We start from the raw sequence: 12,175 nt of genomic DNA, 5'->3' as shown, positions 1-12,175 counted from the left end.
TCTTTTACCAACGAATAGTGGGATTGACCGTCACATTATAACGCCCCCACGGCTGAAAGGGCGAACATGTTTGGTGGGGTTATATATCTATACTTTATTTAAAATTTTCTATCATACATTTTTTTATCGATGCTTCACTTTATAATATTTTAGTTATAGTTAGAGTTATACTTCTTTAAAATCTGTAAATATGACGATATATATTTCTTTAGTATAAGCTGATTGGAACCAGCAAAACTTCTCTGATAACATGGCCTTTTGGTGATCATACCGTTAAATGCTCTATACATAAGGCTAATGGATAAGGCTGTTACTTCCTGTCTCAACGACAACAGTCTATTTTGTCGTGTTCCCACACAGCGACAGACTACATTAGTTCATTTTTTGTTAGTTCTTAACAGGAAATTCTTCCTCTGAAGAAAGTGGCTTATTTCTAGAATTCATTCGAAATCTCTCAGTTCTTTTGTGTATGCTGTTAGTCCAACTGTGCAGGAATCAGAGGAGAGTAATGTCTCTTTTAATGGACAAATATTCTTTGTATGAAATGTACAACCACTTGGTGTGTTGTGATAAAAAACGGATATTTTTGTCAGTCTTTTTTTTTTCGTTTGACTTTGTTACCGATGCAATCTTTTTTCAGTTTATACATTATTCAATTTGACAAACGAATACATTGGTTCCCATGCTCCATTAAACACATACTGACTTCGGAAGTGATTTATGAAAGTCCTTCTTCAGTTGTCCAGTTTGTAGACATTAATATAAAAAAGAAGTTTGTGGCATTTTTTTGAAATTCAGATACAGAAAAGTTCAATATTAAATAAATAATAAGTAACCTGGATAGCTTGGACTGTCATAAAACAGTGTTTAGAATATCTTCACCTGAAGAAATATCCTTCATTTTTATTCCATTGCATTGAACAAAGAACGTTTGTTCAGCGATGATGTTCACAAAATGTCAGAATTACCGAAAAAGGCAATGAACATATTAAAACCTTTGGGTATAATAAAGTTACTGAAGGTTTGCAGTTACCCCTGTCCAAGAATAGGCCTTGAATGTGCATGTTTGTGTAAAGTCGGCGTCACAGTTGAGAAAATTGAAAATAAAGAATTAATTATGAGAGGATTATTTATAGACCGCAAAAAAAGAAAAGAAAAAGAAATGGTCAACATAGGTCACTTTCGACAACCCCTGGCTACTTTGATCAATATGCCAGGATTTTTGGCATGAGTTATAAAGCTCCAATTGACGATGATCTCACAACTAACCTTATTAAAGAGCGGATCTGTTTCAATGATAAAAGCTCCAATTGACGATGATCTCACAACTAACCTTATTAAAGAGCGGATCTGTTTCAATGATAAAAGTTACAATTGACGATGATCTCACAACTAAACTTATTAAAGAGCGGATCTGTTTCAATAACATATTTCTACGTGGGAGACACTTACAAAACTTTAAAAACATAAATTTCACCTACATAAAATAAATGTACCAACTTTACACTTACTTTTACATCTTTGACGTTGGGTTGTTATTTGCTTATCATCAGATTGAACGAATTAATATTTTCTCCAACAGGAGCTTCTGATGAGGAAAATTAACGGTAAACTATAGTTGGGATAATAATGCAGAAAATCGAAACTTTTTATCAAATAATTAGCTTGCGATTGTCCATCAGCGTCACCGCGCGATCTCTTTCTCAACTAAAGGACCTGCGACTATGGAGGTAGCACAAGTTGAAGAAGTTGTGTAAAACATTGACAAAATATAGTTGTTGGTTTTTGTTAAGCGCAAAGCTACACAGTGGACTATTTGTGCTCTGCCCAGCACGAGTAACGAAAATGTAGTGTCTTCAAGGTTAACTAAATATTAAACATGCCCATTTAATTAACCAATTAAATAGGTTGAATAAAAAATAAACAGGTATTTTGTAAGAGGGTAAGTAAAATAAATTCTGGTTTTATTAGAGGGAAAATTTTATCTAGTAATGAAGCCAAGACAGTATTTAGGACTAAAGCAACATTTAGTATTTACAAACTTTATCTTCATTACCACTGGACCTTCAAGTAAGCAATAACCTACGTTCCTCCAAGAAGTCCCCCAACGGTTTCTTTGTTTGTTTGAAGTGAAGCACAAAGCTACACAATGGGCTATTTGTACTCTGCCCACCACGATTATCGAAACCCGGTTTCTAGCGTTGTAAGTCCGCAGACATACTGCTGTGCCAATGGGGGTCTCCCCCGATGGGTCAACTGTAAGTTTAGAGACTTGCAACACTAAAATTTGGGATTTGAATCCCAATGGTGGACAGAGTGTAGACAGCTCATTAGGTACTATTAATTTAGAATACAACAAAAACAATATGACAATAACAATCAATCAATTTTTCTTGTCCTCAAATAGTGCTATTTCATCCTAACACAGCCCGGCATGGCCAAGTGGTTAGGGTGCTCGACTCGCAATCTACGGGTAGCGGGTTCGAATCTCCATCACACCAAACATGCTCGCGCTTTCAGCCATGAGGGCGTTACAATGTGACGGTTAATCACATTATTCGTTGGTAAAAGAGTAGCTCTTACCTCTTGTCTTACACTGTTAAATTAGGGACAGCTAATGCAGATAGCCCTCGTGTCGCTTTGAGCGAAATTCAAAACAAACAAACAATCATCCTAACCACCCTCTTTGTCGTCAATACTAAATTTTTTGTCCAAGCTGAAATAATTAAGTATATTAATGGTTCATGTAGGATATTCTAAGCAAGTAATACGTATAGGTAGTAAATAAAATGTATTTGATTATTAGTGTCACAGCTCTTCTTACTATTTTTATTTATCATATAAATATGTAGCTCTACAATCAAAGTTACAAATTCATTTATCCACTCTAGTTGCATATAATTTGAAAATAACTTTTCTTCAAACTAGATTTTAGTTTTCAACATTTATTTAATTCCATATTTTAATAAAATTCTTCATGAGATTCTTGCCCCAGAACTGTATTTTAGTAACGTAATAGCGTAAAAGCCCGTCAAGAATGACGGGAAATCACTGGAAACCAAAACTATTCCGTATAAAACTGGCGCCCCCAGCGGACTTACAACGCTAAAAACCGGGTTTTTATACCCGTGGTGGGCAGAGCACAGATAACCCATTGTGCAGCTTTGTGCTTAACTTAAAACAAACAAATAAAACTGGCAAAACACAGAAGAAATATAAAATTTCCTTTCCCAGGAACATGCTACATATTGCTCCTGAATCCACTACACAAAACTGAGCAAACATGCTACATACTGGTACCTTTAGATAAAAGATTAAAATATACAATGACCATTTGATTGCATACACACCTGTTCTTGGGGGAAAAGTAGCCCTTTTCCCTATAGATAATTGATATCTTCAGTCTCTTTTAACAAATGTTTTTTCGTAATAATTCCCAAGCATAGATGTGCGCTATTTTTTATTTATTTTTCACAGTCGTTGATAGGGTGCGAATGCACTTCCTTGTCTTCGATCACAGGAGTCTTCCCAGCTTTCCTATTCGGATTCTACCTAGCTTGACGTCATAATGATGCGGATGATGTGGTGTCACACACATAACGCCATGATTGATATGGTTCTGGAAACTTCCTCATTGACAGGCTTTTATATAGCAGAAAAAGTACCTTAATTTTAGAGATATTTACACCTCTGTTAGCGATTAAATTCAACTAAAATGGGAACGGGCAATCAAAAGAGGAAGTATTATAAGAGAAAAAGTGGAACTGGACTCTTGTAACTCACGAAATTCGAAGATATCGAACATGACCGACTGACTGACCGACCGATACTTGGCTTTTATATATAATGATGGAATTAAAACTTAGTTTGAGGGAATAAATATTTACAAATTATTCACCAAAAATGGCATAACACCCATTAGCGCGGCCCACTGGTTAGCCTGCCACCTGTGGAGCTGAAGTTTCAGGGTTGGCGACCCGTTATTGCCAAAAAAAGGTCCTAATTTTGAAACTATGGATGTGTTATAAACGTGTCTGTTAAAATCCCACTATTCGGTCTGAAAAGAGTAGACTGAGAGTTGGCGGTGGGTAGTGTTGACTAGCTGCCTTCTCTCTAGTCTATCACTTCAAAATTAGGATGATTAGCGCAGATAAACATCGTGTAACTTTTTATAAAATACAACAAACCTTCCTACACAGTAATCTTTATTTGAGTTATACTTTTTTATTCTTTCTCCCACTTCTTAGCCCCCCCCCCAGTGGCACAGCGGAATGTCTGCGGACTTATACTGCTAGAAACCGGGTTTCGATACTCGTGGTGGGCAGAGCACAGATAGCCCTTTGTGTAGCTTTGTGCTTGATAATAAAACAACAAAACAACAATTCTAATTCTTCCACGCTTATTAGTTCAGGAGGTATGCTAACGGAAATCACATCACGTAGCATGCTAAAATAACAAAAACGTATCATCACGCATTCTTTCTACATCTTTCACGCTTATTAGTTCAGGAGGTATGCTAACGGAAATCACATCACGTAGCATGCTAAAATAACAAAAACTTATTATCACGTAGCATGCTAAAATAACAAAAACTTATTATCACGTAGCATGCTAAAATAACAAAAACTTATTATCACGTAGCATGCTAAAATAACTTTTTGTTATTTTAGCATGCTACGGGATAATAAGTTTGTTATTTTAGCATGCTACGTGATAATAAGTTTTTCTTATTATCACGTAGCATGCTAAAATAACAAAAACTTATTATCCCGTAGCATGCTAAAATAACAAACTTATTATCACATAGCATTCTAAAATAACAAAACTTATTATCACATAGCATTCTAAAATAACAAAACTTATCTAGTCTTACCGTTTTATCATCATAACGTTATAATGTTTAATTACAATCAAAGATGATTCGTGGCTACTAAAGCTCTAAGAAGATGTGAAAAGACGTGTTTCTGAAATTTCAATCTGTGGAAATGGCATCAGTTCTTTAAATTGTTAGTTTGAAAGAAAATATTCATGTGTAAAACATCAACACGTCCTTAAACAGCACGCAAGTAAACTATGGCTATTACCTAATTCTATTAATTGTAACCGCAAGGGTTGCTGTTGGTATCTGTTTTCTTGTAGAATGATTGAGTAATCAAAAACTAGCAACAGTGTATACTGTAGTTTTAATTTACTGTATATAAACTAAACTTCAAATTTTATAATTTCTGAGAATTGCTTAAGTGAAGTGAAAATTTAGAACATAGTTTGAAAATTATACACACAAATTAATCTTAAAGCAGGTGTAAAAACTATTTTAAAAACTATTTATGCACCAAATTGCTTGTGGGTCCATTAATTTAGTGGTTATAAGGTTTCCAATAACATATCACGTAAAAAGAAAAATAACAGAAATACTGTCATTATAAGAATTAATCCCGTTAATTATTGCTGGGATCCTGTGTCTACTAAAAAAAAAGAATGATTTCACACAGTTTTTTAGTCAATTATTTATAATGAAAGTTGTAACAGAGAAAGAAAAATACTAAGACTTACTCTATATGGTATAATATGTATACCCCACTGGCAGTGAACAGTATGAAAATAAATCAGTAATTTAAAAACTAAACTTTGGTTAGAAACTTTTTATTTCATTTAATGCACAAGTTCAAATATAGTTCATTATTTTCTCATTTAATGTTTTATATATAGATTATCTCAATATAAAACAACTTGTTGTTAAATGTACATACAACATTAATTTTATTGCAACGTCCTCGACTACTGACGTACTTTCAAAGAAATATTGACTCCGTTTCTTGACTCCATCACACTATAATATTTTCAGTACTTTTTAGATATGTAATTTAATCGTATTGTACTCATGGGGTATCTCATACCTGTACGATATCTTGGTTTTGTTCGCACAGAATTTTTATCCATTATTACGATCAAACCTATTCGTAATGTACCCAACATTTTAACCTGTACATCATCTTTTTGCGCTTAAATTTATTGTGTTCTTTTAAAGAAAATACCTAATAATTGTATATATTCTTTCTCGATTCTGCCCAATATCGGTTCCCGAAATACAGGAAAATTCTAATCAGTAATTTATTGGTATTTTATAGTTTTGTATTCACACAATAAGTTTGTTTGTTGTTAAGCACAAAGCTGCACAATGGACTATCTGCTTTGGGCCCATCGCAGGTATTGAACACCAAACTTTAGTATTATAACCCACAATCTTACCGCTGAACCACCGGGAGGAACATAAAAAGACGCTTTAAATAATGAAATACATTTTTCAAATAGTTTCAGATGGACAGTTTTAGTTGTTAATTCTCGAACTCAGGTTGCTTTTGCTCCTACCTTCATGTAAATTGGGCTTAATGATGAATGTATGAAGATATCTTTGTCATAAATATTCATGACATACATTTAACAAATGCTTTGACAAGAATGTGGCTTGCACCTTACAGGGCGGGGCTGTGAGGAATGGGCTAACAAATCTTTCACGAAACTAGTATCGAAGTTCCTAAATGATCCCATTTGTCACACTGCTGTCAGAGAGTACGCAGTTCTTACCTGGACACTAGTGGTGAGAAGAACGTCGCCAGGTGTGAGGGTGACAAGTCACCACTCCCTCACAAGGGGGGAGCTTACACTTGTACCAAATATGTCACCCAGCATGCGCTCCTTTTTAACAGCTATAGGAGCCTGTGGAACTTTGAAGCTATACCACAGGGCCGTTTTTCATAGTTTGACAGATAAAGACGACAGCCTGCTCTTACATTTTCCCCATTCCCTTCCTCTGTGGCACTGAAAAGAATGAATTTTTCTTCTCAGTAGGGGGTCGTGCCAGTAATGTAAGCACGTGTTAGAAACCTTACTCTATGCAGTTTTAACACTATCTTCCCTCTAGATGTTGGATTTTGTAGTTAGTAGGTACAACAGGAAGACTTGCTGAGAATACATTGAAACTGTTTACATTTTTTGCAAGCATATAAGATGGTTTTTATTTGGTCTTCTTAGCTTTCTAATTCCATTATACCAGTATAAAAGCTGTAATATAGGAGTACATTCTTATACTGAAAACGCCCGCAAATACAGATTTTGCTATAAAATTAAATAACTGGTGTATTTGCAATATACAAATAGTCACAAAACTGCTTTGTGAAGTTGAAAATAACTTTGTTCGTTAACCTTTAATTAATTAATATTCGATGGATGAGCAAGGAAGGTCGTGATAATAGTCCTATTTTTACATCAGATCAGGAGCGTCATTTCACCAAATACTTGGGGGTAGAGATGGCTGACCTTGCGTGGGTTCACCAATTCAGCTGATGACCCTACACTGTGGCGTAATTTGCATATATGTGTTAATCCGGCCTGATTAGAAATATCTCACTGAAATAACCATTTGGAGCCTTGGGAGTGGTCGCCGTCCCTCGAAAAAATATGATGTCCCTGCAACAGATAGTCATTAGTTTAATGACATCTACATTGATTTTCTTTCTAAACATATTATTGGTAAAGACACTATTACATGTTACACGTTACAATTAGCTAGGTGTGGCTTAGTGGTTAGTGCGCAGGACTGTGAATCCGAAGGTCCATGGTTTGCGCCCCGTTTTGACAGAATCTCTCTCTGCACTTTAATGCTGTTGATAAGAGTAACGATCAAATCTCCTGATTCGATAAAAGTAACACAATCGCTGGAGGTGGGTGCTGTTGACCAGCTGTCTTCCCTCTAATCTATCAATTCAAAACTACAGAAAGTCAGAGCAGATAGCACTTGTGTAGCTTTGCGCGAATATACGAAACAAACAAAGCTCATCCAAGGCATAAATAGAAATGATTAAAACTGAAATTATGCAGTAACTGGAACACTGATTTTTAAAATTCTATATTAAATGGCACGATAATAATATTCAGTTTAAATTATTTCGAATATTCAGGAGACTTCGTTTTCTTTTTCAATAACACTTACATTTGCTGGATTATTTAACACGAATAATATGATGGCGTTAACAATTCGTTTCATGGTAGAAGAAACGCCCTCAACATTTAAATCTTTTGAGCCATTGCGTCTTTTAATCTGTGAAGGCGAGAAGTTCTCTATATCATTAATTTTACTTACTTACTGGTTTTTGTTTGTTTGTTGATAAGTGCAAAGCTACACAATGGGCTATCCGTGCTGTGCCCACCACGGGTATTGAATGCTGGTTCTTAGCGTGATAAGTGCTGTCTTTACTTACTGGAATTATTACATTAGAACATTAAAATCTGGGCTGATCTGTGATTAAAAATTTGAAACTTCATTTTAAAGGTTTGCAAATGATAGCATATTGAATAAGTTGAACCGGCTTTCTATACCCGTGGTGAGCGCTGCACAAATAGCCCATTGTGTAGTTTTGTTTTGCGCTTAACAACAACCAACCAAACTCCATTTTAAAAAATAATATGTCAAAACAACAATATTTATAGTAGCCATTCAAAGTTTAAGTTTCGGAGAGAATAGTTGGTTTAATATAGAGTTGCCACTCTTGAATTGTTTTTAGAAGTTTATCTTTTTTTGAGAGATTTATGTCAAATCCAGAGGAAAAAGACACTAAGGGGAAAACCATGTAGGAATAGTATAAACATTTCTTGCTTCAGTTACAAAATCAAAGGAAACAATAAAATGTGATATCTCAAACAATTTTAGAAGTAATACATATTTCTTATTGGTGATCTATAAACTATTACATAAAAATGTGAGTGTTTAATATATATATATATCTTATAATTGATAAGTCAGATACAGTAGATCCGTAAAAATTCTCTTTTTTTTAATGTTGTCTAAAATCTTCATTAAATCCAGACACTATTCTATATGGTGATTAAAAATATATTAAAGTCACGAACTTTCCTCTCTGTGATATCTCAAAGAGTGAGATAAATTTAAACTTTCTTTTCCAATGATACTTAAACATTTTAATACAGCAAAACGCTTTTTTCCATCATGTTAAATTGATGCAGGAAAAATTAGAAGTTTGATCTGTTATCAGACGTAAATCCAGTACAGGAAAACACATTTATTTGTTATGTCTGATGTCAAAAGAAATATTGTAATACGTGTCCTGTATATGAATGGACAAAGTGTTCAGGAAAGTCAGAAACTTACGTTGTCTGTGATTTGTAAGCCTAAAATTCCACACAGTCCTTCTACCTTTGAGATAGAATGACAGATTTATTTCCCTTATTCCACTCGAAAACATATAGCAAAAGGTCGAATCTTCTGCATTCTAGAATGTCTAAATTATCCACTAAATGTGAAGTATTATAAGTCCAAATATCTAGTACAAATTAAAACAATCCCCTTCAATTTTTGGCATTTAAAATATGTAGTAAAAAACGAGCTTCTGCATTAGTATCTCAAAATATGCAGCAAAGAAAAGCATCTCTGTCCTAATGTGTCTAAATTATTCAACAAAGGCTGAAGTTTCTCTAGACTACGATATCAAAATACCCAGTCATTTTGTATTATTATTATTTTGATGTATTTATGATAAAGCTACTACGGCTAATTGTCGCAGACCCACTGATCAGAGGGAAGGCAACCTCAGCATCAACCTACTACCCACCAATCACACTAAGGGGTTGGTTGTCACTCTTATAACGCACTAATAACATAAATTACAAGAGATATTTTGTAGTATTGCATGGATTCGAACCTGGCTCGCCAGATCTGAAATCCAGAGTTTTACACAATAGGGACAACCCGCGCAACAAATATACGGTCTAGGCCAAAAAATCCCTATTCTAACGTCTCTAAACTACTTAGATGAACTGAATATTCTCAAATCTACAGTCTAAAATATCCATCATAAATTAATGTTATATATTCTACGATGCCTGAAATATTTCTTAAAGTCTGAATGAGTTGTATTATAATAAGATGTCTAAATCACTCATTAAATACCGATAGCTCTCCAGTTTCCAATGTACAGAACAACCTGTAAAAGCTGAGGTTTTTCGGTTCAATTATGTAATCAATAAATGTCCGAAAGTCCCCTGCTTATTACGTTAAAATTGCTCAGTAAAGGCATAAACTTCTCTCCCATTTAAGATCCTAAGATGCCCAATAACCTTTAGCTTAGACCAAATTTATGTAACTGTATGTATTATTACTTAATGAATATCATGTAATGGTAATATATGTTAGTTTTAGCACAGTTACCATTTTACCATCTTATGAAGAAACTTAAGAGTCGATCAAGTAAGAAATTTCTGGTGCTTACTGAAATCTTTAAAACCGCTCCTCACCGCCACATAGAAATATAAAAGTGCGTGTTCTTTTGCTGTTCTTGGTGGTGTTTTTTTTTGTTGTTGTTGGTGGGGGTGGGGGTTGGAGAAATAAATAACACGTGAAATTTCCTCGTTATTCACTATCCAAAAAATCGTAATTTTCTTCCATATTTGAAGTTGTTCTAAATCCATTTGAAATTCATTAAAGAACGTCATATTATATACAGTGTGAACAATATGTCTTACTATTTCATTTCTAAAGCATATTGAGGATTTCATGGTGTTCTGTTACTAAAATATGTCAGGAGCATATCTTATTATTACACTATTCCATTTTCAAAAGCATGTACTTTGAAGAATCCCATGGTATTCAGTTCTTCAAGTAGTTTAAGTGAACTTTTCTAAAATTCGTCATTAATAATAATTTGTATATTCTGGATAGTTTCATGTGATTTTTTTTATAGATTCCTAAGGTTTTGTTACTTTAACAAATTCCTTGTGTGTTAAACAACATGAACGGACTAATCTAGCTCTTGCATGTTTAACAATAGTTTTCCTTTGGATTTAAAACATGATACCAGAACTCTGTAATAAATTACAAATACCAGGTGGCAGGTACTCATTAAAAATCACACACTTGCATTAAATGAAACTTTAATTCTATACTGTCTTTCAAAGACGTTTTAAGCTAATAGAATTGTAACAGAAAGTAACTTTTTTTCCTGAGTCAATTCTAAAAATACAAAAAAAAAAAATAAAAACATTTTCTTTTCAATGTTAGCTATAGTTTCACAACTTCAAGAACATAGTGTTTAGCAGTAAGAATAATTGGATGTTGTAAAACATGGCGAATTTATTTATAGTCACTTTCATTAGTCCTACAGTAATTTTTTTTTACGCGTGTGTGTGTGTGGCATAGATTTGTGAAAATTTCGAATGGGTACGGCTTTGCCTCTCGCTATTTGCCTCCCCCCCCCCAGTGACACAGCGGGATATTTGCGGACTTACAACGCTACAAACCGGGTTTCGATACCCGCGGTGGGCAGATAGCCCATTGTGCAGCTTTGTGCTTAATTACAAACAAACAAAACAAACTATTTAGGCCATCATATCAAGTTCAATAATGACTATTTTACTTACAGGGTGGCGCTAGTTGTCTAGAATTACTAAGTTATACTCTGTCCCACTGTAGTACTTCCTACACTACATATAGTGGGCGTGGTCAGAAAAGACTTATTTTTTTTTGTGTGTGTGTGTCACACCCACCTTCATTTACCTGTAAAGTGAGAGGCGTTTATCATGTAATATGGATAAACATTTATAAATTGTAAAGCTGTAGGTTAAACTTTGATTTTTATTTATAATTTTTAATAGTAAACTGTTTTTATCAATTAAAACTTATATGTTTGAAATTAATCGGATTAAATACATTTATTTTGGAAAATGACGTGTAGTCAGATAAATAAAATATAACAGAAATATACGAGTTTATTGATTTTTTTGCGACTTACAGAGAATAAAGAACTACGTTTTATATTAATAACGAACTTGTCTTTACGAGTAGCTGTACTTATATTTGAGACGATTTTCATTCAAAGACATGTCTTCTAGACCTTTTTTAAGAAACACTGCGAAGAAGCCTCGGGTAATATCAACATAACCTAAAGTACGAATAACCGCTCCTCAAAAGAATCAAATAAATATATTCTAGATTCCTTTAAGTACAAGAATCGCCAAGAAACTTCGAAAGTGTAAAAGAAATAAACTGTAATTCTTGTAAAGACTGAAGAACCAGCTGCTAAGAAGCTCCGTAGTGCTCTTGGTTTGTTTGTTATGAATTGCGCGCAAAGCTACACGAGGGCTATCTGCGCTAGCTGTCCCTAAT

This window comes from Limulus polyphemus, unplaced genomic scaffold (genome assembly GCF_000517525.1).
Source record: "Limulus polyphemus unplaced genomic scaffold, Limulus_polyphemus-2.1.2 Scaffold103, whole genome shotgun sequence".
Taxonomy (NCBI): Eukaryota; Metazoa; Arthropoda; class Merostomata; order Xiphosura; family Limulidae; genus Limulus; species Limulus polyphemus.
The sequence above is the reverse complement of the archived record's forward strand: the minus strand, read 5'-3'. Positions refer to the sequence as shown.